Below are 26,341 nucleotides of genomic sequence, written 5' to 3' on the forward strand. Positions count from 1 at the left end.
GACCTGCTCCGCTGGGCACCGCCGGTGCCGGGCGGGCTCCGCCGACTCCCGCTCGCACTCCCCGGGCGGCGGCAGCAGCTCGGCCGCGGAGCCCATGGCTCCTCGGGGCGGCGGTGGCCGAACAGCAGCAGCAGCAGCAGCAGCAGCAGTAGCAGGAGGAGGAGTAGGAGGAGAAAGGCGCTTCCTCCCACAGCGCCGAGCGGAGCCGTCCGCTCCCGGCTCCTCCTCGCCGCGGGGCGGGGCCGGGGCCGGGGCCGGGGCCGGGGCCGGGCCTGGGCTCCCCACGGGAAGGAGCTGTGTGGCCGCGGTCCCAACCCAGACCCCAGCCCGAATCCCGGTCCCTGCCCCAGTCCCAGTCCCAGCCCCGGTCCTGGCCCCGTCCCGCCTGAGACGAGCGGGATTCCCGCCCCCCAGCCCGGCCCCGTTGGGTTTCCACAGGCAGTCAGTTAGCTGAGTGCTAACACGACCAGTGATTATGTGGAAATCGGGCGTTCATCCGAATTTTGTGTGGCTTTCCGGCCCTTGGGTGTGGAGCCTGCTGCTGCTTGTGAAGAATCCCACCTGCTTTTTGCTTTTCCTGCCGTTACTATTGGGCAACGAACAGCGGCAGCTGTGGTCAACCCAAAACCACCACAGAGAACCGCTCGGCCTGTTGTGGTGTAGTCACACCTTCAGGCCACCGCCAAGTGTGTTTTTTACAGACATGGACCTGTATGCACACCGAGTCAATTGCCAGCGCCCTGGGTTGGGCTGGTGGCCTCTGGCCACCACAAACCTCTGCAGGTTTGTGCATGGTGAAGCGTGCGTTTAGAAGAAGCTGAAGCCACAGCTGTTCTTTGCTGCACAGCCTCTGATCCCTGCTGCCTCGCAGGGTCTGGCGAGCGGTGTGCCAGGAGTGCTCTAACTGCTGGCTGGCTTTGTGCTATGGTTCCCTCCTCAACTCTCCAAAGCCCTACCGGCTTCATGTTGACCTCAGCAGAAGAAAATTCTCCCGTAACTTATGCAGCGAAGCAAAGCTAACTGTATTTCACAAAAGCCACGCTGTTCCTAACCACAGCTGTTGGCCTTTGGTGGCCTCTTCGCGATGCTCAGCGCGTGGGTGCTCCCCATGCACCTCTGGGGGCAGAGGCTCCAGTGCCCACGGGAAGAACAGGGCCTTTGAAGCCCTCACGGGGTTTTCTTTGGATGCAGACACTGTTACGGCCTGCGCAACTTTAATAACCTCAAAGAAACCTGTTCCCCTTCATAGTAAATAGTCTTAGAAAAGGCAATGCCACGAGCATGTTATGTTTTCTGGCTCTTATAAAGTTAAAGGGTAGATTCCGGAAAAGAATGCCTTACTCTACATGTCAAACAGACAACATATCTCTTAAGGGAAAAAGAGAGATCCTCTTGAATGAGCCTTTGTCATTTGGGGTCAGTAAGGCAAGTCAGAACCTCATGACAGAGTCTGTAATTAATGGGGTTTCTGGAGAAATGGGTGCTTGCTGTAGGAGGAAGACAATGCTGTGGCTTTGCTCAGAGCTGGGACAGGCCGGTCACAGCAGCCTGTCGGAAACACCGCTCTACACCACAAAATGTGGGAACAGCTGGAGCGAGTCAGACTAAAACTCCCTCTAGCCAGGTGTGTGCTCTCTAACTGTATCCAACAGTAGGTGCTTGGGCAAGAGCAGCAGACACTGCAGTGATACCTCAGGAGAGTTTTCTGTTGGGTTCCAGTGATAGGGGATTTGGGGCTGCCTGAGCCCAGGCACTGCGCTGGGAGCGAGGGCAGTATTTCAGTGGAGGGATCAAAGGCCACTGAGAACCAGTTTTAGCCCTCTTAATACCAGATTGAAAGGCCATAGCTGTGTAATACAGACGTGAGATACCTTGCTGCTTCAAACAGGTCAAAATTTGTCACAGATCTTATGGCAGAGCACGTACTGTGTGTCATCTGTCTCAGCTGGCATAAAGCTAGCACGAACACCTAAAGCCAGCCTCAAACTGGGCCTCGTGCACTAGCTCATTCAACAGCTACACAACTCTTGTGTGCCTGCATCTGCTCCAGACCCAGCTGGGCCTTTGGGGTTATTTTTAACAGAAAATAACCCCAGGAAGGGGCCTCAGAAAGGACTGGGGGATATGCTGAGCTCTTACCTGCCTGCAACCTGACATTTCTTACCAGCAACAACTCAGCTAGCTTCCCCTAATAAGTATGTGGTTAAGGACTCCTGAAAGAAAAAGACTATTTTTTCTCTTTATATGCATCTAACAGATAAAACTGACTTCAGTATGTGATTCACTCAGATAGCTGAGTGCACAGTTTAATCCTGAATCTTTCCATACTCCAGAGTTTATCTAAATACTAAAAGGCTTGGAAAAAACAGAGGTTCTTTAAACCTCTGGTAATGGAAACTTTTGTCATAACTGCGAAGGGGTCAATGTGGTTTAGTACAGCATAATGGATTTACTGATGAATGAAACATTTCAAACTCTCTGATGGGTTTTATCTACTTTATATTCCAGATGTTAATATAAGTAAATTCTCTAAACTCTCAGACAATTTGTCCAGTATGACCGTGCAGCTTATGGTGGTCATTGTAGCTCTTATATGGATTTTTGAAGTAAAGCTGTTAAAATCTGTAATTTCCCTAGATCCTTCAAGCAAATTAAGAAATACAAGAAATGCCTTTTCCAATACTGGCTACTAAGTGAACTGGGAGAAATTGTAATTCAAAACATGAAAATATATTAGAGTATACTGAATAAAAATGAAATGAAACAATTAATTTGGTTCCTTTTTCTTCCACGTGTAATGACAAAATGACATTGAAGATCAGCCCCCATTAGCAATCCCTATTCTCCGATAGTTGATATATATCATGCAATCTTATCTGAGGGCCAAAGCAAAACACATATAGGCTCATATATGGGGGCTCAGAAAGGGAAAAACAAAGCAGTAATGGAGAAGATCTATTACAAAAGGTCACCTGGAGCATTCCCAGGTGCTGGAGGGTGGTTTTCTGCAGTATCTTTGCAAATGCATTCAGCAGTCTAATTTTTTTTTATGTCCCAAGTGAATTCTGCCATTTCCCTTGAATATTATTTCACAGTATAAAAAAAAATCTAACAAATGTCTCCTCTCTTGGTATCAAATCTAAATTTTCCCTTTTTTATTTAATTCTGTTAACTTAGGTTCATTTAGCATCCTTGATGATGAGCCTGATTTTCTGCACAGTCTGCTTGCATGAACCATACTTACCTCCACTAACCCTACTGATCTAAGCAAAATCAGGGCTCCATTTTGCATACCCACAGGGTTACTGGGTAACTGGGTAACCATAACTAACTGACCTTAATTTTGCTTACTTCAGTCATGTTGCTCTTTCTCAATTTATAACCTTTCTTCTTGGTTACCATTTGAAAAGAGGGATTTGATTTTTTTCCTGCCATGAACCTTCTCTAAGCATTCACTACTCTACTAAAGCTCAAAGCAGGCCAAACAGTGCTTTGAAAATGTATAGGCCGTCCAAATTTATAGCAGCGTATTTATTCATGTATATACCACAGGGCACTTGAAGCACGAATCCAATTTTGTACTTGCTGCCACTCACAAAGCTCTTGTGCTTCCAGCAGTTCTCCCTTGTCACACAACCCTTTTCTTTTTGCATCCCTTTTTGCTGTGTTCAACAGCAATAAATTTATTCTCTCAATTCATCTGTAAGTTGAAATAAGCCTGACGGGTTGCTAATGCGATGCTTCATGTTTACAGCACAAACCCATTTGTATGCCACCCCACTTTCACAAGTCCCTCCCTGCCGCTCCCTTCCTTGTCCACTCTGGTGGCCCGCCACCCTTCCACACCTCTTCCTACTGTGGAGCAGACACTTCTCTGGGTGGAAATGTATGGGCTGAGTGTTATACAGGGCTTGTGATCATTCCTGGCCTAGTCCCATGAACAGTGCTGTTGAAACTAAACCTGGTTTAGTTAAACTAAGGCTGGTGCTTTGAGTCACGGGCACAGAAACAAATGGCTCGAGACATTTGGCATGAAAGAGGGGAGAGGGAAGCTCTGGTGCTGAGCACTTCACAGTATGGATCTGTGACCTTGTCCCCAACCTTTAATTACGCTTCCCCTCCTCCACGGGGAATCTCTTTGTGCTTACATGAAACGTGATTATTATTTTGAGGGCAGGCATGTTTAGGCTATGGGCACTTCCTATGGGCTTGTAATATAAAACTTGTTAGGCTAAAATGAAGACCTACGCTTTCCTCAATGTTACACCTTGTGTGTTTTTTGGAGTGCAAGCAAGGGCAGGCCAGAATATTAGGGTACTGTACCGTGTGTGTGCATGTGTTAAATCTCATGTGTGCAAATTAATTATGGTTTTAAGTGTTTTTGAGTCTATAAAACAGCAACAGAAAGAACAAGGCGATGCTAGGCATGTAGTGGCAGGAAAGGTCTTTTTGTTAAAACTGGGGAAGATTGTTAATGCCTGATGAAAATTCGTAGTATCTAAGCAAGCAGAAGGAACTGTGGCAACCAGATATTCTTAAAGAAATAGCAATTAATTTATATAAGCACTAGGTAGACAAGATAAAATGAAGAGGAATGGCCTGATGACTAACCGAGGAGGCTTCCACGCACCCCAGAGCGGGTAGATCAACAGACACCAGGAGAAAGGCTGACCAGAAAAACACACAATTTGTGTTTTGTTTTTACTTGGCTGGGCCTTTTTTTTTTTTCTTCCTTTGCCTGCAGTAGATGGTATTTTATTTTCTGACAATAGCAGCCTGTGAGAAAGCTCTGTGTGCATGTGTGTAAGACTCGAGCTATGCCTGATGAGTCAGGGCTATGCTTGGTGATGACTTCAGTTTACATGGCCCCAACTTCATTTTCTGTAACTATTTTAACATAACTAATAATCAGATAAAGTTCATCCAAGTGAGTTGTAAAAGACTTAAAAAGGCCTATGTGATGTGCTTTAAAATAAAAAGAAAATAAATCTTTTTTTTTGACAAAGCCTAGTTATTTGAAGCTCTCACATACTCTTATGCTTCAGGGAAGGGAGCAATAAATTAGGATCTTTATCTTACACTAATTTAAAGTTTCCAGTAGAATTACGTGAATAATTCATAATGGAAAATTATCTGATGAATTTTACCTCTCTTCTTTGTTAATTGTCCCCAAGCATAACAAGTTTTCCTCAAAAGTTTTTTTTTTTTTTTTAATTATTTGTTCAGTCATTCATTTAAATAAAGTTCTGGGTCTGCAGCTCATCCATGAACAAATCCCTGTGAATACCTGATAGTTATCTTGTGAGATAGGAAGGTCGAGCAGGATACGTTCATCTGACTGGGGTGGCTTGTGTAGTGCATATCCAAGTCCCCCACGAGGGACAGGCCTCAGCGCTGTGGGGTCCTTCCTGCCTTGGATGCTGGCGTTTCCTTCCCAGGGGAATCCTGAGGGTGCAAAAAGGTGAATTGATAAGAAGCTCCTCTGGTCAGCCTGAGAATGGACCTGGGAAGTGATCTGCATCCCAGTTGCACCACTGACTACTGGAATAAGATTTCTGTTATGAAAGGTACAGATTGTGAATTCAGTGGCTGTTTGTTGGGTGTATGCCAAAATAGCTGCCTAACATTTGTCTGGCACAATGCTGCAGTACCCCTGGAAAGACATGGTCAAAGAATGTTTAGACATCACAGGATGCAAATAATCTCACACCAGGATTTTAAAAAATAGCCAGAGATGTTTGTTAAAATTCCTGGGAATGCCTATTCATATATTTGGGCACATAAGTAACCTTTGAGTCTGGTTTTGGGGCACCTAAATAAACTTTGAATCTGGTTAAAAGTAGTACGAACCATCAGCCCTTGAAATTCTCCTGCTGTTTCTAAGCCCTAGCTATATTTCAATATGACCGAACCAGACACTTCCTAAGGCTCAAGTTATAACACTTAACTCAAGGGCAAGAAGAAATGATTACAGATCAAGCCTTTAATAATTCAAACTACAGAGAGAACCAAAAATTCAGATTTCTCTACTGGAATGAAAAGACAATGCAGAACAATGCTGCAGAGACCTGTTGTGATGGGAGGCTATACTTTAACTAAATGGCATGACTGAATTAACGCTGCCCCAGCCTGGGTTCAGAGTAAACCAAAGCCCACTGTATGATTAACTCCTTTGTACTTTAGTATGGGTAAGGGATGTTGCAAATGTAAGCATCTGGTGCTTTCCAGAATTTAATTAAAGAAATGCAAAGAAGATACTATTGCCACTACAGTTTCTCCTCAGGGCAACAAAAGACAAACACAGTAAGTGGGAAAGGAGAAATATAAAGGAAAAAGAAACAACAACAACAAAATAACAACAAAGAAATCCCAAATAATTGAGTTTTTCATGGCTGTCAAGCCTTCTGTTCCTCATCTCCTGAGCAAACTGGCTTAAATATTACCTATTCCGACACTGAGAATACTGCATGAATTCTGCTTTGAAATGCTTACTATTTTTTTACTTTGTTTTTCCTTCCACATTGGTGTCGGGGAGCTAGTATAAAAGTTTACCATGGACTTACAATAGAGAAATGGCTATTAAGTATTTAAGAGCAACTCAGAGATCACGATTCAGCTTCATATTCAGCTTTATATGCAATGAAAAAATTACCATACCCAGATAACTTATCTTCTAATTATCAATAGCTGGTGTAGTTCATGAAAAAATTAACTGAGCCCTTCTAGCCTGTAAAATACCCCAGGATTTTTTGCCTTCTTAATTTTTTTTTTTTGTACTTCATATTCAGGGGAGACATTCAAACAGAATGGTGCACATTTATTGCTACCAAAGAACTGTATGTCTGCTCCAGCACTGCATGACTGTTTTGCTTATTTAAAAAAAAAAGAAAAAAAAAAGAAAAAAAAAGAAAAAAAAAAGAAAAAAAAGAGAGGAGAGCAAGATGAAAGAAAATTAATAATTCCAAAGGGAAAATCAGCGGAAAAAGAAGTTATTGAATAGCTTTTCTAACAACTAAGTTTAATTTTCTTTTTGATGTCCTCATTCATCCCTTTTTAATGACTAAAACTGCATAGCTTTTAATGCTAGAAAATAACAGAATATAATAGTACTGGAGTAAAGCTAATTCACATATTTTTAAGATTTTGTTTTCCCCTCTGGGCAGCTATCCTGAAACATTCTTTGTAGGACAGCTTACTGCAGGCGTCTCTCATGGAGACCAGCCTGTCAGACCAGCCTTGCTGACCCACCAGATGCTGAAATAGCCATGTGATTTAGACTAACTCAGGGCAGCCATTTTAAGAGATGAAAACTCATTAAGTTAAGGCATCTAGTCAAGAAGGAGGCAAGCTGGCAAACCCATGCCCTGAGTTTTAGTTCAGCATTCTGTTTAAACTCTGTGATGACCTTCCTGGTTCGGAGGAGTAGTCAGCACCACCACTGTATTTTGAGGCTTGAAGGAAATGTTTGATGCATGATTGTTACAGAGGAGAACTGGTGCTGGAAGCTGTAGATGTGACACAAGCCTGATGTGAAATTGCAGTGTCTTTTACACTGCAGGTGATTACTTGAAACTTGCTGTATTGATTTTGTATTTGCTGTATTTGCTGTATTGTACTTGATACTTGCTGTATTACCTGCACTGCTATGTATGGAACCTCAGCCTGACTTTAATGACTACAGACATTCCCAGTCAGTTTCATCACTGCCATATGAATGAAGGCATGACCAAGCAAAATAATGAGAAATTGGGTTGTTCCAAAGCAACAGAACCTGACTGTAAAGCAAAAAATCTTTTATTTTTTAAAGTATTTTCAAAAGGAGAAAAAGTCAGAAATTTTAAGAAATGGTTATACTGAAATGTTTCTAAATATACCATATCTAATAAAGCTTTTGATCTTTACATTTGGAAAGGGAAAAGCTGTGAAATTACAGTAAACCCCATTTAAATTCAAGTTAGTTGCCCAAATCGATTTCATTGCAGTTTCTTTTCTTCATTTTGAATTTGTTATCAAGTTATATGATCCTTAGTTTTTCAATTAGAATTCAGTGTTCCTCCTGTCTGATTGTCTTTTTCCCTTGCTATTAGCTGAAAAATTTCATAACTAACTTTATACAGAGAGGCACTCTGCAGACTACAATATAAAATCATGAGGTTGCATGCTAAAAAGCTTTTACTAGGAGCTTTTACTACGGTTTTCATTGAGTTTACAAATGCACCTATAGTCTTGTAAGAAATGCATGTAGGCTTCAACTTCGTTTTTAGTTCTTGCCTTGGGGTGAAGAACGTGAAAAAAGACATTGTAATTTACAGCTCCAGGACTGAAGGGACCTGTAAGTGTTCAGCTGTAAGTGTCCAAGTGTTCACCTATCTCCTTGCTTTGAGCTGGAGTCTGGAAAGGAATATAACGTATCTGGAACCATATATCAGGGAAATTGGTCTGTGACTTTGTAGTAGTGTTGTTCCTTTGTGATCCTGGGTCAAGAGTCTGGCAGCAGGTGGCATTAGGAGGAGTCCCTAAACATTAAGAAGACCACCTGCTTCTTGTCACCTTAAAATGTTGTTTCTAAATGTCTGTGTTAACCTCATCCTTACTCTCTTCTGTCACCTCTCCCTCCTTTCTCAGTAAGAGCACTTTCTCATCCCTGCCTATTTTTTTTTTCCTCCTAGGGGAAACAATCATAAAACTCTCAAACATTTAATTTCTTTTCTTTTTCATGGCTTAGAAATTCGGTGCTCTGCAGTTAGTCAGACTCCTGTCCAGAGACCAAGTTCTTCGGCATATGAGAAGCACAAGGAGAGAGGAAGCTAAAATAATTAAAAAAAAAAGTTACTGTCCTAGTTTTGGTCACCATGGCAACGATGATGAAATAGTCTTATTCTCAGTTTTAGAATACCACTCCTGTAGTATATTTTGGAGTGAATTTGGTAAAGATAAGAAATTTTCTCCTTTAATTCCTTTAATAACTAATTACAGTAATAATTCTGGGTTGAGGGCAGAGAAGAAATAGGGTGGAACTAGCAGGATGGGACTGGAGATGACAGCAAAGAGAATGTTAGAAATTGTTCCTCTGCAGTCACATTTTCCATCAGGAGATGTTCCTCTGATGTGTACAGTGGAGAGCCGTGCAGGGACCCTTGAGCACTTTCGTTGTGGCCAGACAGAACAATACAACTACATCTCGAGGACCTAAGGTATAGGGGACAGAGGACATTTTAAAGGAAGCAGCCTCTCTGTAGGCAGGACCTGGGTATCAGTTTTCATTTCAGTGTGTGTTTTTAACAACTCAGCTAAAACTCATCATGAGACCACTAGCAAAGTGCTTGAGATCTGAAACAGCATCAGTGTGATTTGAGTATGCTGCTCTGTTTCTGGGAATCACTTATCACTTGAGTTGCTTATTTCTACAACTGGACACTGATTGCACATATGATCTCCAGATCAGCATCTGCTCCCAATGACAGTGCAGGGTCAGGCAAATTCCTGCTGTGCAGTGTAAATTAGCACAATTGCGCTTCGTTATAGAAAAGCTAATTTAAGCAAATGCCTTGGAAACACTTCTCATTAACAGCAAGAAATTGGTCAGAGTAAATGGGACTTTTATGCCAGCTTTGTGCAAGATTAAGCCTTTTATTGTTTCTAAGAAAGAGAACTAGATACCATAGATAGCATTTTCTTGTGTTTGTTCTTACAATCATTATTCACTTGCTCACCTACGGCCTTTTTCCAGCTCACTTACAAGTGATTGATATGAAAACCTGCTTTTTCAGCAGAACAACAGTTTCCAGGGTTCAGGAAACATTCAATAATTGTACATGCATGAAGGAGACAGAAACTTTCCCTCTTTTTAATGAGAAGTAATGTATACAGAGGTGCTTTCAGCAGCCTCTGAGAAGCCTGGAAAAGCAAGCAGAGCAGGACAGCACCAGACGGTTCTAAAATACCCTTGATGCAAATGAACAGAAAAATAAGGCCAAAATGTGGACTGGCTGGACTGGAAATTAAACCTCTTCTCCAATTCCATGTCATCAGCATGTTGTTCCCTAACCACCAGCTGGGACAGTGTCAGAGATCTGTCTGAGCGCAAAGGGCTTGGCAGAGCTTCTCTGTGATCTCAGCGTCTGGCTTCTGGGAAAGCCATTACTGTCAGAGAGCTGCTGCAAGCGAGAGGAAAGGATCGAAAGTCTCTACCAGTGAGACCTGCACTTGTATTTCCAGGAGTGTACTGACTGGGGATACTGGTGTGGGCTCACTGCTGCCAAACGAGGTGGATCTGTTCTACTGGGTTCCAGCTGCCATCAGTGTATTGCACATCACCTGGACCTTACATTGCTACCTTTACCTAAACATACACATAATCATGCAAACTGGGCAGAATCAAGCGTTTTAAACAACACTAAACTCCAGTTTTTGCACAGATGACTGTTAAAATGGCTGTTTCCAAGCTCAAACTGTGCTGCCCCCACCCCATATATATTTTTTTCTCATTTACAGTCTACTGTTGTTTTTACACTTATACTAATGTCTGCAGCCTAACTTCTACCTGTTATATTGGAAAAGGAACATCAGACAACATGTGTGCTGGACTAAAACTGCATCAAAATAACAGTTTATGAGCTCTCTACTAGCACGTTTTCCATAAGTGCAGGAAGCTCTTCCAGAATGAATTTTATCACCTGTCTGGCTTGCCCGTTGTCCAAATTCTGAGTTTGCACCATTCTTACATTTCCCTTTTTCTGCTGCATTAGATATAAGTCACTGGCACTCATATCTTCTAACAAACCAAATAGAGGGAAAATGTCGTCTGTCCTACACACTGCAAATAGATTTTATTTCCCTAAAGCTTTCACCTAATTGAGGCCAAGCTGTTTTTATTTTAAGTCAATGAAAAAAAAGTCCCATTCCCTTCATTAAGATCAAAATCACTTCCCTAGAAGAAATCTGAGTAGACTGCATTTCCGGAAACACACTAATCCTTGCTCAATAAGAGTTTACACCTCATGTAATCATATATATACTTTTCCAGGTGCTTTCAAACAGAGGCCCGATGACAAAGTGCCACCTGGTGGACAAAATTAATTTTTTTGTTGTTCCACAACTACTTTCACATACTAAAATACCTCCTTCCTTCCAGCAATACCTGAGGTACAGAAGCTCCTAAGAAGAAGACCTAAATAAATTATATATATATATATATATATATATATATATATTTTAGAAGTAGTCAAGGCACACATCTACTTTTTCTACCATAACTCCTGCAGTCGTGAAGAATGTTGACAGCTGCAGTAGGAGCTGCTTCTGTGGCAGGCATGCAAAATGGCAGGCATGCAAAATGCCAAGAATTGGCATTCTTGAAAGGGCATATAGTGTGAGTGGCTGGAAACTCATCTTCCTGAAGAGGAAGCCTTTCCTCCCACTGGCTGTTATCACTGTAGCTACAGAACTGTTTTTTACTTCTGGTGTTTTCTTCTAAGCTTCTGTAAGAGCCTGATTTTTTGCTAAGTCATATATTGCTGCTAGAATGGGGCTTGGAGGAAACTGGGGAACCTGGAACTCCTGAATGATTTACACTCGTTCAAGCTCAATATACACTCGGTTTCATTTTGTGAACTTAGCCAGGTACAGGAACTGCGGCAGTGAACGGGATATAGATGTCTGAGGGCTTAGTGTATCTGGATCTGTTACACTGAAGAAGTTAAACTCTATTAATCACCATCCCTATGAATGCTTGAACCTCAAAAGCTCTGGAGGAAGATGCACGAAACTACTCACTGAGCATTTATAACACAATCTACCCCAGAGATGTTTCTTTCTAACAATGAGAACCAATAGGTCATAGAATCATAGAATATCCCGAGTTGGAAGGGACCCATAAGGATCATCAAGTCCAACTCCTGGCACCGCACAGGTCTGCCCAAAAGTTTAGGCCATGTGACTAAGTGCACAGTCCAATCTCTTCTTAAATTCAGATAGGCTTGGTGCAGTGACAACTTCACTGGGGAGCCTGTTCAGTGTGCAACCACCCTCTTGGTGAAGAACCTCTTCCTGATGTCTAGCCTAAACTTCCCCTGCCTCAGCTTGACACCGTTCCCACGGGTCCTGTCACTGGTGATAACGGAGAATAGGTCACCTGCCTCTCCACTCCCCCTCGCAAAGAAGTTGTAGACTGCGATGAGGTCCCCCCTCAGCCTCCTCTTCTCCAGGCTGAACAGGCCAAGTGACCTCAGCCGCTCCTCATATGTCTTCCCCTCTAGGCCCTTCACCATCTTCGTCGCCCTCCTCTGGACACTCTCCAACAGTTTAATGTCCTTTTTGTACTGTGGTGCCCAGAACTGCACACAGTACTCGAGGTGAGGCCGCACCAGCGCAGAGTAGAGCGGGACAATCACTTCCCTCGACCGACTAGCAATGCTGTGCTTGATGCACCCCAGGATACGGTTGGCCCTCCTGGCTGCCAGGGCACACTGCTGGCTCATATTCAACTTGCTGTCAACCACAACCCCCAGATCCCTCTCTGCAGGGCTGCTCTCCAGCGTCTCATCACCCAGTCTGTACGTATAGCCAGGGTTGCCCCGTCCCAGGTGCAGGACCCGGCACTTGCTTTTGTTAAACTTCATGTGGTTGGTGATCACCCAGTTCTCCAATCTGTCCAGATCTCTCTGCAAGGCCTTTCCACCCTCATCCGAGTCCACAACTCCAAGTTTGGTGTCATTGGCAAATTTGCTCAAAACACCTTCTAGTCCTACATCCAAATCATTTATAAAAACATTGAAGAGGACTGGCCCTAAAATGGAGCCTTGAGGGACCCCACTAGTGACCATCCGCCAGCCAGATGTGGCCCCATTTACCACAACCCTTTGAGCCCTGCCCATCAGCCAATTGCTCACCCATCGTATGATGTTTTTGTTTAGCTGTATGCTAGACATTTTGTCCAGTAGGATCCTATGGGAAACCGTGTCAAAAGCCTTGCTGAAGTCCAAACAGATCACATCAGCTGGTTTCCCTTGATCGACTAGATGGGTGATCTTATCATAAAAAGAAATCAAATTTGTTAGGCAGGACCTACCCCTCATGAACCCATGTTGGCTGGGACCAATGACTGCATTGTCCCCCAGGTGCGCTTCAGTAACTTCAAGGATCATCCTCTCCATAATTTTACCAGGCACTGACGTGAGACTGACAGGCCTGTAATTGCTAGGGTCTTCTTTCTTACCCTTCTTGAAAATTGGCACAACATTTGCCAGCTTCCAGTCTACCGGGACCTCTCCAGATTCCCAAGATCGTTGAAAAATAATTGAGAGAGGTCCCGCGATGACATCAGCCAGTTCTTTAAGCACCCTGGGATGAATCCCATCTGGACCCATGGACTTGTATGGATCCAGGTGGAGCAGCAATTCCCGTACACGTTCAGGGTCGGTTGGGAGTTTGTCATTCCCACTGTCATGGTCCTCCAGCTCAGGGTACCCTGAGCCCCGAAGCCCATCATCAATGTTGAAGACAGAGGCAAAGAAGGCGTTAAACGTCTCTGCTTTGCCTATGTCATTGTCTGTGAGGAGGCCCTCCCCATCTAGTAGCGGACCTATGTTTTCTTTGGTTCTCCTTTTTCTGTTCACATATCTAAAAAAACTTTTTTTATTGTCTCCCACAGACATGGCCAGCTTCAACTCTAGTTGGGCTTTGGCCACACGAATTTTCTCCCTACAAACACAAACAGCATCCCTGTATTCCTTCATCATTGCCCGACCCTCCTTCCAGCAGCCGTACACTTTCTTTTTTCGCCTTAGCTCCAGTAGAAGTTCCCTGGTCAGCCAGGCCGGCCTTCTGCCCCACCTACCTGACTTCCGATATTTTGGAATTGCCTGATCTTGTGCTTTTAGGAGGCAGTGCTTAAAGATGGACCAGCACTGATGGACACCAATGCCTTCAAAAGTAGTTTCCCAGGGGACCTTGCCGACTAGTTCCCTGAGCAGCCTGAAGTCTGCTTTCCCCATATCCAGGGCTGAAGTTTTGGTGACAGTTTTCCTTCTGTCACCATAAATTCTAAACTCAACCACTTCATGGTCACTATGACCGAGATGGCCGCCAATTGCCATGTCTCCCACAAGACCCTCTCTGTTCTCCAGCAACAGATCTAGGAGGGCACCTTTCCTAGTTGGCTCTCTTAGCACCTGCATCAAGAAGTTATCATCTAGGTGCTTTATGAACCTCCTGGACTTGCTCGTGTCAGCTGTGTGGTGATCCCAGTTGACGTCTGGCAAGTTGAAATCCCCCATTAGGACAAGGGGATTTGATCTCGAGGCATCTTTTAGTTCTGCAAAGAATAATTCATCAGCGTTGTCGTCCTGGCCAGGTGGTCTGTAATAGACTCCCACAACGACATCCCCTTTATTTGTTTGTCCCTTAATCCTTACCCAGAGGCTCTCAACTTTGCCATCACCAACTTGAAGTTCCACACAGTCCAGCCCATGCTTCACATACATTGCCACCCCACCACCTCGCCTACCCTGCCTATCCCTCCCAAAGAGCCTGTAACCATCTATTGCAACACACCAGCCACAGGACTCATCCCACCAGGCTTCGCTTATGCTGATGATGTCGTAGCTGTGGGACTGGGCCAAGACTTTTAGCTCATCCATTTTATTCCTCATACTGCGTGCGTTTGTGTAGAAGCACTTCAAATGCGCCTCCCTACACGCAGCACCCTGCTGTGTAGCCGACCGAAGGGCCTCACTAGCACACAGTCCCTCTGATTCTAGCGCACCATCTCTTAGCTCATCACCAGCGTGCCTGGTTTTATCCCCTTCCCCCTTCGACTCTAGTTTAAAGCCCTATCTATCAGCCCTATCTATCTATCTATATCTATCTATAGATATATAGATATATCTATCTATATAGAGAGATATCTATCTATAGATATCTCTGACATGATGGCTGAAGTCCTTCTCTACACCTAATTTTTGAAATAATTCTATCTCAAACTATAACCATGCTACAATGTAGATCCTGATAACATTAAAGACTGCACTCAATCACTAGTAGAGCTCAATATGAATATTAGTGTCCTTCATCATTGAAATTTCTCTGGTCTTCGCTATATTGGGCAACTGTGTGGACATATACATAATACGATTACTAAAAATGAATGCCAATAATACTATAGCATACGTAACTACTATATTTCTGTATCTATATATCAAGTGTAGTGAAGTTGTACAATCTTATTTAGATCTTAGCCACTAGGCGGCAGTATAAGATTAAGTCATGTAAAAATAACTGGTAGTTTTATATTCATTTTGTAGCAAGCTTCAAAACATACCTGCTCCATAAGAAATTTTGTAAAATATTTCATGCTTTTTTATCAAATCAACAATACACTTCAAACAACAATACTTCTCACAAAATTCTACAGTGGGTTAAAAGTGCAATATTTAAGGCCAATTTACCACAAGGACATGGGTACATGAAGACCCCATCTTTTCCCTCACCTTATCTGTTTGTGATTAGTAAGGTTCAAGGGAGCACCACTGAGAAGAGCCTGGCTCCTTCTTTATTCCCTCCCACCAGGTATTTATACACATTGGTAAGATTCCCCTGGTCCTTCTGCAGGCTGAACAGTCCCAGCTCTTCTTGTACGAGAGAGGATCCAGTCCCTTAATCATCCTTATGGTCCTTTGCAGGACTCCCTCCAGTAAATCCGTGTCTTTATTGTCCTGGGGAGCCCAGAACTGGGCCTGGCACTCTGGGTACATCTCACCAGTGCTGAGCAGAGAGGAAGGATCACCTCCCTTGGCCTGCTGGCAGCGCTGCTCCTGATGCAGCCCAGGAAACTGTTGGCCTTTCTTGCTGTAAGGGCGCATTACTGGGCCCAGTGTGGAGCCCTGGGGTACACCCTTAGTGACTTGCACCAACTGGACTTTGGGTCACTCTTCACATGCTTCTGGTCCCACCTGTTCAGCCAGTTCTCAATCCACCTCACTGTCCATTATTTAACCTGTACTTTGTCAGCTTGTCTGATAGGATGCTACGGGAGACGGTGTGAAAAGCCTTATAGAGGTAGAGGTAAACAACATCCGCTGCTCTCCTTGTCCACCAAGCTGCTCACTTCATTGTAAAAGGCTATCATGTTGGTTAAGCATGATTTCCTCTTCATAAATCTATGCAGATTTCATTGATGTTTTCTATGACTTGTGATAAGGCCGATTATAAATTCCCAAAATGCAGATTGTCACCATCTTTTTTCCCAGGTTCAGGACTGACATTACACTCATTTCACAGCAGCTAACGGGAATTTTCAATCACATGGAGTTATGCTGAATGTAAAATAACAGTCTACACGTGTTACTATCAGTGGCCTCTTCTGGAATCAAAGACACAGTGCTGTCTTTGCAGCTGATTGACCTTTGCTCCTTAAAATAATAATAAAAAATACATCAACATTGTGAAACAGCCTCACATGATAGTGGATTGTTTGAGAGTAAAAAGGACCAACTGCAACATAAGATCTCAGAGTCTCTTACTTTCATTCTGGCTGGTGTTTAAGATGAAAATGGAAATTTTGATTTGGGTTTAATATGACAAATTAGTTTGATGAGATTAGAAGCACAAAAAAGAAAATTATAAGTCTACAGGATGATTTAATAGCAGAATACAATACATAATGCATTTTGGGAAGCTTTCAGCTGTAATAGAGTAGATCAGCCTGATTGACTTCCTGTACTGTGTTTGACTTCTGCATGCTTGTGTGATAATGTGGTTGATTGGACTCATTGCCTGCTAAAAAGGTTATGCCAAGGCAAATTTGGGTAAATACCAAAAAAGGCCAGGTATGCAGCATTTTGGATCTTTTTCATGCAAATGAAAATAACAGATCTTTCTGCAGCACTGCCTCCCTAGCCTAAAACAATTTCAAACGTGCATTTACTAAAAAGATGTTACACATGCAGCTATGATTTTGATGTTATTTTACCAGCAGATCCACATCAGAACTTGAATGGATGCCATAATCATTGAGAAATCTAGGTAATCGAAAAAGAATATGACAGATAAGGCTCCATGTATTTTGTTTAGCTCTTTTTTTTTTTTTTTTAACCATTCCCTGTTACTGCTCTTGACAGCCTGTGCTGACACTGTCAAAATTAGCATCAGAGAAACTGAAAACTTTTCAAGTATTTTAATTAATTTACATAAAAAGGTAAAGGATAAACATACACTTTGTATAGGCTTCTTTGTATAGACTGTTTATGTAACAGACTATTTTATGCACAGATATCTTAATAAAGATGTTGCAAAAGTCTTGAAGCTTAGGGATAAATTCTATTACCCAGGAGACCTGTATTCATGTTTCTTTTGAGATCCTCATCTAATGTTTTTTCTGCTCTACCAGGTATGCGTAGTTCCTTCTAAAATACATGGGGCTATTGTTTATTTTAGCATTATACTGCGGCATCTCCCTTGGATTTATTTTTTATTGATGTGGGAATGCAGTGTCTTTTTTTAGATTTCTGTGATTTAAAAATATTTTCTCTGGTGGGAATAGGAATATAGTACATTATTAAGAAGATTAAAAAGTTTTCTTCAGTTTGTACTTCTTTTGCTAAGAAAAGACCAGCTTTCTTTTGCAGAACATTTTTTTTTTTTAATTCTGCACAGTTGCCAACATCCTTATCAATGTGCATTTTGCAGAGTGCTGTGTGGTTTCAGAGTATTGTAAAATAAATTTTAAACTGAGACTGGACATAAGCCATAAAGTCCAAAATGAAATAGTAAGGTGTTTGAATCTCGGGGTTTGTTTCAGCCTGTTACACAGATAGGAGCCAAATGCTACATGAATAGAATGTGGGGTCACTCTTTTTGAAGAATCAATTCTATAAGTGCTCTCATTTGACTGGATGACTGGATATGCCCTTCAAATGCAAACAAATTCATGAAAGCCCACACTCTTTAATTCTGAAGTCTATATATTGGTATGCACAGCCTAGCAAGCATGAAGAGCATTGTTATAATTCAACTAAAACTACCTCAGACTTGCAAAACCTTTCACACAGATACTCATTTCTACTAGCATATTTTGACCTAAATTGGAACCATCCTTGATGAATGTTTGCAAAACCAATCAGACTTCTGTTCATTTTTATTTTAGTGCAGTATTTTTGAATTGTGGGACCTGATCCCTCAAGGAAAATGGAAAGACTCCCAGCACCTCTAATAGTGCAGAATGAGATCATACTGGCTAATATGGAAAAGACTTTTTTCCGTCTCCTTTCATACATTTTAAGTCTGATGCAAGTCATGAATTCTCAGGACCCATTTCCTTTTTCTTTTCTATTATTTCTGGAGGCATTTCATCCTATCTATTCCACTTTCCCTGTTGAAATGTAACATGAAGATAGATATTGTGGTAAGTACTGAGGGCAGAGGGGAATTCTCAAAAAATATGCTATAGTGTGCTTTTTGCTTTTTCTCACAAATAAATTTCAATTAGCATAGTTCATAATGTGAACAATGAATATGTGATACTGCAGTTCCTTTTGCCATATGATAGTATAACTATTTCCTGTTTTTGTAGGTATTGATATATTACAAAAAAAAAAAAAAAAAGGCTTGAGGTTCTTTCCATAAAATAATAACATGAAATCCTTGCATCTTAATATATTACCTTGAAAACTCAAAGAGTCAATAGTTATTTTAGGAGGCTATCCAAAGGTTAACCAGATAAATCTAAAATTATGGTCATAAATAATCCAAACAATGACCAGCCATAGAAACAGATGGTGCTTCTGGAAGGGCCCAAAAACATTTCCACCCATAATTCAATGTAAACCTCCTGTTTGGAGCTCTGCAGTTGTGGTCTTTGTGCCTGCCTTTAAATGCATTGTTCCTTCAAAGGTGATATTTGTGACGTTTTTGTGAATCTGCTTTAACCAAAAACAAAGCTAAGCCCCTGCACACACGATTAGCAAAAGAACTTGAATAGTTCTCCTGAAATCAGAGGCACTATTTATGCAACCATAATTACAAAAATTGCAACTGAAAATAACAAGCCCAGTCGGCCTTAGTTTCTCCTGCTGTTTGCTTATCATTTGTACCACCTATCAGTACCAGCTAATGACACTGAATTGTCTTAGTTTATTACAGATTACTCCATGTTTGAAAACAATAAATGTTGATATCCAGTTTTTAACTTTCCCTAGTTTTATTCTACTACAGCTTCATTTACATTGGTTACCAGATTTGTCAGAATCAGATCCTTTGTGCTTGAAAGATACCAAATTACTTAGTTCAGTGCTCCAAAGTATTCATCTGAGTCAAATAACTTAAATAATACAACCCTACAGGATCTGGTTTCTGAGACAGCATACATGTTACCTGAATGAGGATGAACCCAATAAAGAAGTATGCAGATCAGCCAGTGGTGGTGTCCTCCAGCAGACCTCCTCCCAGTTATAGTTTTTTTTTTTTTTTTTTGACAAGTTACTGACAGGAAAAAAAAAAAGTGGGTTTAGGCTTAATGGTAGGATGTATTCATGGGGCAAGTTCTTGCCAAAAGCCCTCTTTATAGGGAAAAAAAATCATTACATCACAAGAAATTTAAGGAATTATGTAAAATAAATGCAGGATATGCTTGCTCCATATAATTTATTAGTTCCTGTGCTTCATCAATCTTTCAGTCTCCTCTGTATCAGGGTACTTTTTACTTCCATGGTACTGAGGTCTACCATTTCAAAAGGAGGTAAAGTTAACCAAAGTGGGAAAAAAATATCTGGGAATTTATGAACTAGATACATGAAGACATAAAAAAAAATCATACAAAGGTTAAATCCAAAGTGGCACAATAATTGCAACTCCGAGGCAGCATAAGGTAGAAATTAAAAACACTTCCTCCCCTTTTAAAATTATATTGGAAGAAAAATTTAAGAGTCGGGTGCTTAAACTCTTGTTCTAGAACAGTTGATTATGGTTGTCTTAGATCTCATTCAGTAGACAGGAATCAGCTACATATATTTATTCGATTGGGTTGTACCCATTCAGGATATTTACAACTACTGACAAAATACACAAGTAAGCAGATGGAGGTATTTCATACAGAATATTGCCTAATAAGTCATGGAAAAGGAAGAAAAAACCTTTTTTTGTAACCCCTTTTATAGTCAAGGTAACATAGCCACATTTGCAGCACCAAAGACTAGATAATGTTTAATTCATGTAGCTATGGAGTTTCAGGACCATGTCTTGAATAAGTTAAAAGTAAATACCTTCCAGGACAAAGAAGTTAATATGTTTTACAGGACATCGGCAGGAGGAGGAACAGAGAGAGAGAGAAAGAAAGAAAGCATATGTGGAGGGAATAAATCTGTCTAGACCCCCGGAGTACTCCAGGGGAGATAAGTTTTAAAAGATAGCATAAGAATAGCTTCCAAATATTTGTGTAAAAGGCCTCTGTCACTAAGACATCTGAACTTTAAAACAATACTAAATAAATATACCTTCACAATATTTTAAAAGAGGGGGAACTGAGCTACAGGGACAGTTAAAGCCTGATTCCTCTTTACCTTCAAGTGGTTTTATACCATTACAGACCCATGCATGTGAGAAAAAGCACTTCATGCTTGCACCACGATGAGTGGGAGATGCCCTAGTTCTCCTGGGGGGCAGGTGAGAGGGCCAGAAATGGGACCCAGCATTGTGGTTTCCATCTGGAAAACAGTGTGTCCCTCCACGTCTGAGCTGCTAAGCAATGTGTCGTCATTCTCCCCATACTTATCAGCTTGTATTGGCCACAAATTTAGGTGCCACAGTGCAAGAAGGGTGTAAAACTACTAGAATGTGTCCAAAGGAAGGCTACAAAGATGGTGAAGGCTCTAGAGGGGAAGATGTGTGAGGAGAAGCTGAGGTCCGTTGGTTTGTAGAGGAGCAGAGGAGGCTGAGGAGAGGCCTCATGGCGGCCTGCAGCTCCCTCACGAGGGGAGTGGAGGGGCAGGCACTGAGCTCTGCTCTCTGGGGACAGCGACAGGACCCGAGGGAACGGCATGGAGCTGGGACAGGGGAGGGTCAGGCTGGGTGTTAGGGAAAGGTTCTGCACCTAGGGTGTGGTCGGACACTGGGACAGGCTCCCAAGGGCAGTGGGCATGGCACTAAGCCTGATGGAGTTCAAGAAGTGTTTGGATAGCACTGTCAGACATGTAGTCTGACTCCTGCATGGAGTCAGGAGTTGGACTTGACAATCCTTGTGGGTCACCCCTTCTAACTCAGGATATTCTATGATTCTAAGTATTATTCATCGCTGTTGTAGCTCTTGTCACTTATATCACTGTTTGATAGTATTTATTTATGAGTTAGCAATGCAACTCCAGCATACAGCATGAAACACTTGACCCCTTGAAGCAACATCTCTAGATGAAAGCTAGACAGATCTGGAAGCTATGTGGAAAAGGAGTTCCTCTGAGAATTGAACAAGGTGTATTTTCTTTACAGGAATGTTTAACACACAAACTCTTCAGGGCAAAATGTTATTACCATGTCTTACTGCACGTCCCAGAGCTTAACGAGGCATTTGGTCCTTGGAGGATAAGTAATTTCTGCTATAGAAATGACTGCTGAGGGCCCTCTAAATTGACGTGAGCTTTCCTAGGCAGTCAGTATGCCATTACTGAGTTCACTGTAGAGCCTTGCACGGTTGTGCCTTATCTTGACTCATGCTCCTGTGCAAGACTGTAATATAAATGTTTCATAATGATATAGTGGTAAGACAGAATGATTCAGAGCATTGGAGGCGATCAGAGACAGGCCCAGGCACATCAGCATGTTCCCTGCTGGTATCATGGGAGCTGGCTTGAGTGAGAACATGGCCTGGTTTGCCTGGGTTGCCCCCAAGGAGTCTGTTAATTCCCCTGTGCTTCAGGGTTCTCATTCCCTATGGTTACTCAGTACAGCTGACCCAGAGAAGTCAATTTTAGCTACTGGTGATTGTTTTCTTTTGCTCAGTTACGTATATAGATAGATTTGTAGATAAATACAAACATATATAATGCATTTATAAAACGTGTAAATGTACACATATATATACATATACACATATGCACATATATACTTCTCCAATGGCAAAAGGAACAGAAGAAGTAATAGAAAAAATGGAATAAACATAAAAATGTCAAAGAATGAATAAAGATTGGTTTCCGGTTTACCAAAGGTCAACTTTATCTTAATAATAATGAAGACTTTACAGTAGCAGGAAACATCAGGCTTTTGTTTAATTGAACAAGTGACTATAGTTAAAAGATTTTGAATGGTATATTTTCCTAGATAGTCTTCCAACATTCAGGTAAGCTCAACAAACTGGACAGTAAGATGAGTATTAGACTTTCTATGCAGGAAGAGAATTCTGTGCTGCTTTCAGCATCGTCTTTCCACCAGCATGTCCAAGCAGGAGCCTATCAGCATACCACTCCTGCATCTCCAAAGCTGTTAGAGTTAGTTAAAGTACTTAATTGCTATTGCTACCTCTGGAAAAAATGCCAAAATAACTGTTATTTCACTAAAATGAAAAAAAAAAAAAAAAGAAAAGATAAAGCGTGGAGAGTTTCTGCCACAAAGTTAAGCACACTTGTTTGCAAAAAATATTCCAGAATGAATTCTGAACTAGTTTCAGTGATGTTTTTCGCAAAGGGCTATGTCAGCAATCTCACAAACAATCTTATGTGTCAATCCTATGTCTTGACAAAACAATGACCACAGGATGATCTCAAAGTTCTTTTGAGTTTTCCTCCTGCTTATAAATATTTCTATCATATAAACGAGGAGAGAAAAATACAGTAGAGGTGTCAAGTTAGCATGAGCATTTACAGATGCAACCAGAATATTTATCTTGCAATTATCTTTGGTTAAAAAATAAAAAGAAAGACCCAGTTGAAAATTAGACCAAAAAAGATTTTTCTTCTAGTGTAGCTTCATAAATTCAATTGAATTATATTGAAATTAATAATTTCAGTCCAATTGACTTGTAGCTGGAAATCACACTTCCCACACCCACTTAGATTGTTCTGTGCCTGCCAGTGTCAACGAGTTACAGATGAAACAATTACTGCATGAGCTGATTTTTAACTTCCATGAAAGCTGTACTTACTGATTCAGCACTAAATTTTAAGTTTACAAATCCAGTGTCAGAAATCAATGGCATAACGTTCTTATGGTAATCTAGGGAAAAGCCTTTTCTAAACCTAATGTACATTGTATTTATTCCTAAAATCTCATCAGCTAATCCCTTAGAAATAAACTGTTGTGCTATAAATGTCATGTATTTTCCTGTCTGTGTTTTCAATTCAAATGAATGCTTCCTTTTGTGAACTTCCCCCACTGAGTATCTTATACCTCTCTGGAGCCAAACAAAAAAGTGTTAATCTTGCAGGAAGATGGAACACTTTTAAAACACTTTTATTTAGAGTTCATGATGAAAAGTATGTATGCATGTATAACATAGCTTCAGCTGTGTGCACATCTTCAGCTGCGCACACATGTAGTACACAGGTCATGCAAGATGTCATCAGAGACTTATGAGACAAGATACTTATGCTGGGAACCCTGCCTGCCATAGAAAGTCTAGTTGTGTGTGATGTTTGCAAGCAACCCTAGACTATGCAAAATCAAATCTGGCATGGATTCTATTCCTATAATTCAAAGGAGTTTGTATTCGTTTATACAAGATTCAACAGGAAGCCCCAGTTAAAAATGGATGAATCTTCTTCTGAGAAGAGAATGGGTAAGCAAGTTTTGGTTTGGGCACAACTCTAAGCAGAAATGTTAGTCAAATAGCTAGTATTCCTCTGAAGAGTCACCAGTGCAATAACTGTGTTGAGTAATGGTGGTTCACAGAGCTGCTCCAAGGTCTGCCAATGGCTGTGAGAGCCTGCCTTTAAATATGACTGCATCACTGATATAGAACCTTGCAGGAGCCAATGGGAACTGAAAATTTACTGCAAGAGATCTTGTTCTTTGTTTGACAGAAAAAGGGCACTTGGCTCTAATAATTTTCCTAGTGGCTTAACTTGCCAATTGTATGTAGTGTGCGTTGCAAAACTAAGCTAACCAGAGAGAGATTGCCAAAATTAACAAACTGTGAGATCACTCACTTTTTAAAGAGAGAATTGAAACTCTGCTTGCAGTAGATGTTCAGACGATTAAAATGTTAATTCCAGATAGAACAGCAACATTAGCATCACTTCTTTGTGCTAGCTTAGAAGCATATCTTTTAAAATAAATTATGTATCCATCAGAGGAGTCAGTTCTGAACCTTGTTCCATTTTTAAATTCCCCTCTATCAGGCAGCTCATTTCAGATTTGGTGAAAAATAATGAAAATACAACAGATAAAATAAAGCTTATGGGTATATTTGAATATAAAGTGGCCTCATATAAAATGAGGTCAGTTTGGCTTATGTTATACTCAGAGCATAAGTTAACATGCTGAACTTTTTTAGTTGTTCTTTTTGCATGCTGTTCTTTATATAGTATGAAAGGCATTTATGAAATATATTGTCATTTCAAGAATTCTTGCCAAGCGGTTTCTTAGTCTTTTCATAAATTTAAAGGAACTATATAACAGTTCAGCACATTTAATAAACATACTTTATATGGAAATAACTTTTTGGATAGTAGCAAGATACAGTTTATCTTAGAAAGTTCTGCTTTAGTTTTGCAAATGCAAGCTAATCATAATCTGATTTAAGACCTTATGCTAATGATAACTTGAATGCAAATGCAAGCATAAATTATCTGTACTGATAGTCCTTTACTGCGCTTTAAAGACTGCAGATAAATCTGGAATGTGCTCAGAGACGATGTTTCAGCGAGAACTGAGAAATATATTTTTCTAAAAAAAACTTAAGTTTTTAACAGTGATGGGCTAAAAGTGTATTATGCTGCCATGCGATATGGAATGTAAGGAGATTTAGACAAAGAAGTGAAATATGGTGTGCAGTATAGCAGGGGAAAAAGAATTAAGTGCAGTCACCTTAATTCCCAGCTTGCAACAGATCTCTTGTGCACGCTTTGGTGACAAGAAATTTAAGGGTCGATTTGCCACAGATTTTCACAGGAATGAGGGGTTGTGTGATCTAGGCCCATATTCTCAAATGTTTCTGGTACTCTGGGTTTCAACACTGCAGCCCTGATTTGAAAATACCCAAATGCATTTTCACAAAGTGCCAATGAAGAAACTGATGAAGCTCGATCACATCATTAGTTAAGTGTTCTGCTTAAGAATTTTTCCGTACTAAAATGTAATTGCAAGCATGTGCCACATGTTGCACGTTAGGTTTAATTTTCGGAGCTTCTGAGTAGCTACAAACTAGGTGAAAGCAGTGGGAATTCTGGACAGTCTTCAAATATTTGGAAGAAATCTTCAGGTTAAGCAGGCAAAATGCACCTCTCCTTTGTACACTTTACAGTTATCTTTTAATTCCTCTCAATAGGGACTCTTCCTTTCCTTCCTGCTTTTCCTCCTTTCTCTCAGACTCAAAAATAATTTTGAGATCATTTCTCACAACTGTCTGATGTGGTCATTGCAAAGTACGAATAAGAGTCCTTCTGCTGGAAAGGCACACCATCATTCTGAATGCTTGTGATTTACAACAGCAACGGTGACTACGCATGCACTCACGTGAAAATAACATTTTTACACTTTACTGATTAAAGCAAGTATTTTCATATCTTTGACATTGTAGGTTATGCTTTTGTGTGATTCCCTTTCAAGTATCTACACAACGTCAATTTAGTCAGCCACTTGCTTGATGTAGCTGGTTCTGCTGTCAGACACGTTCAGGATGCTTGCTGTGCTGTGAATCAATGGAAACCAGTTTTCATTACCTTGCGATGAAAACATTATTCTTTCCATTAATGGGCTTAATGGCTGTCTTCTGGTGTTTAACTGTGTTTTCCACAGACTGCTTTTCAAATGGCTAGTTTTTTCTTAGACAACTGGTCGGCAGGTCTGTCTTTGAGAACCTGCCAACATCCAGCTCTCTCCTTGTGGCCAAGAAAGGGTGACCAAGAACAAGTGAGACTGAGAAAATACAAAAAGAATATTGAATTGTCTTCTCCTTGTGAATTAGTTAAAAATTTAAAAAAATAAATCATCCAGGACTTTTTATCTTCTTAGCTAATCTGAACTTCCCTGCTCAGAGGGGAATGTGAGGGTTTCCCTGTTGCGCACTTCTCTGGAGCTGCTGGGGGTTTGTGATGGGAGCAGCACTGTGCAGCCCTGGGGCACGAAGGACCCCATCATCACTTGCAGGCTTGGTGGTTGCTGGTACTGTGCTCACCTCCTCCACAGCCCTTCCCAGCAGTGG

At 41.3% G+C, this 26,341-nt stretch overlaps 1 protein-coding gene across 1 annotated transcript in view; it reads right to left on the reverse strand.

Moving 5' to 3' along the window:
- The window catches only part of FAM241A (family with sequence similarity 241 member A), a 33,564-nt gene extending 14,083 nt beyond the window's left edge, over positions 1-19,481 (reverse strand). Inside the window, exons 1-2 of the transcript XR_005819955.1 lie at positions 19,369-19,481; positions 5,288-5,445 (exon numbers count right to left, since the gene is read on the reverse strand). The gene's annotated coding sequence lies outside the window, so the exon portion shown is untranslated. The remainder of the gene's footprint in view (positions 1-5,287; positions 5,446-19,368) is intronic.
- Between the last annotated feature and the right edge of the window lie 6,860 nt (positions 19,482-26,341).

Source organism: Cygnus olor, chromosome 4 (assembly GCF_009769625.2).
Source record: "Cygnus olor isolate bCygOlo1 chromosome 4, bCygOlo1.pri.v2, whole genome shotgun sequence".
NCBI lineage: Eukaryota > Metazoa > Chordata > Aves > Anseriformes > Anatidae > Cygnus > Cygnus olor.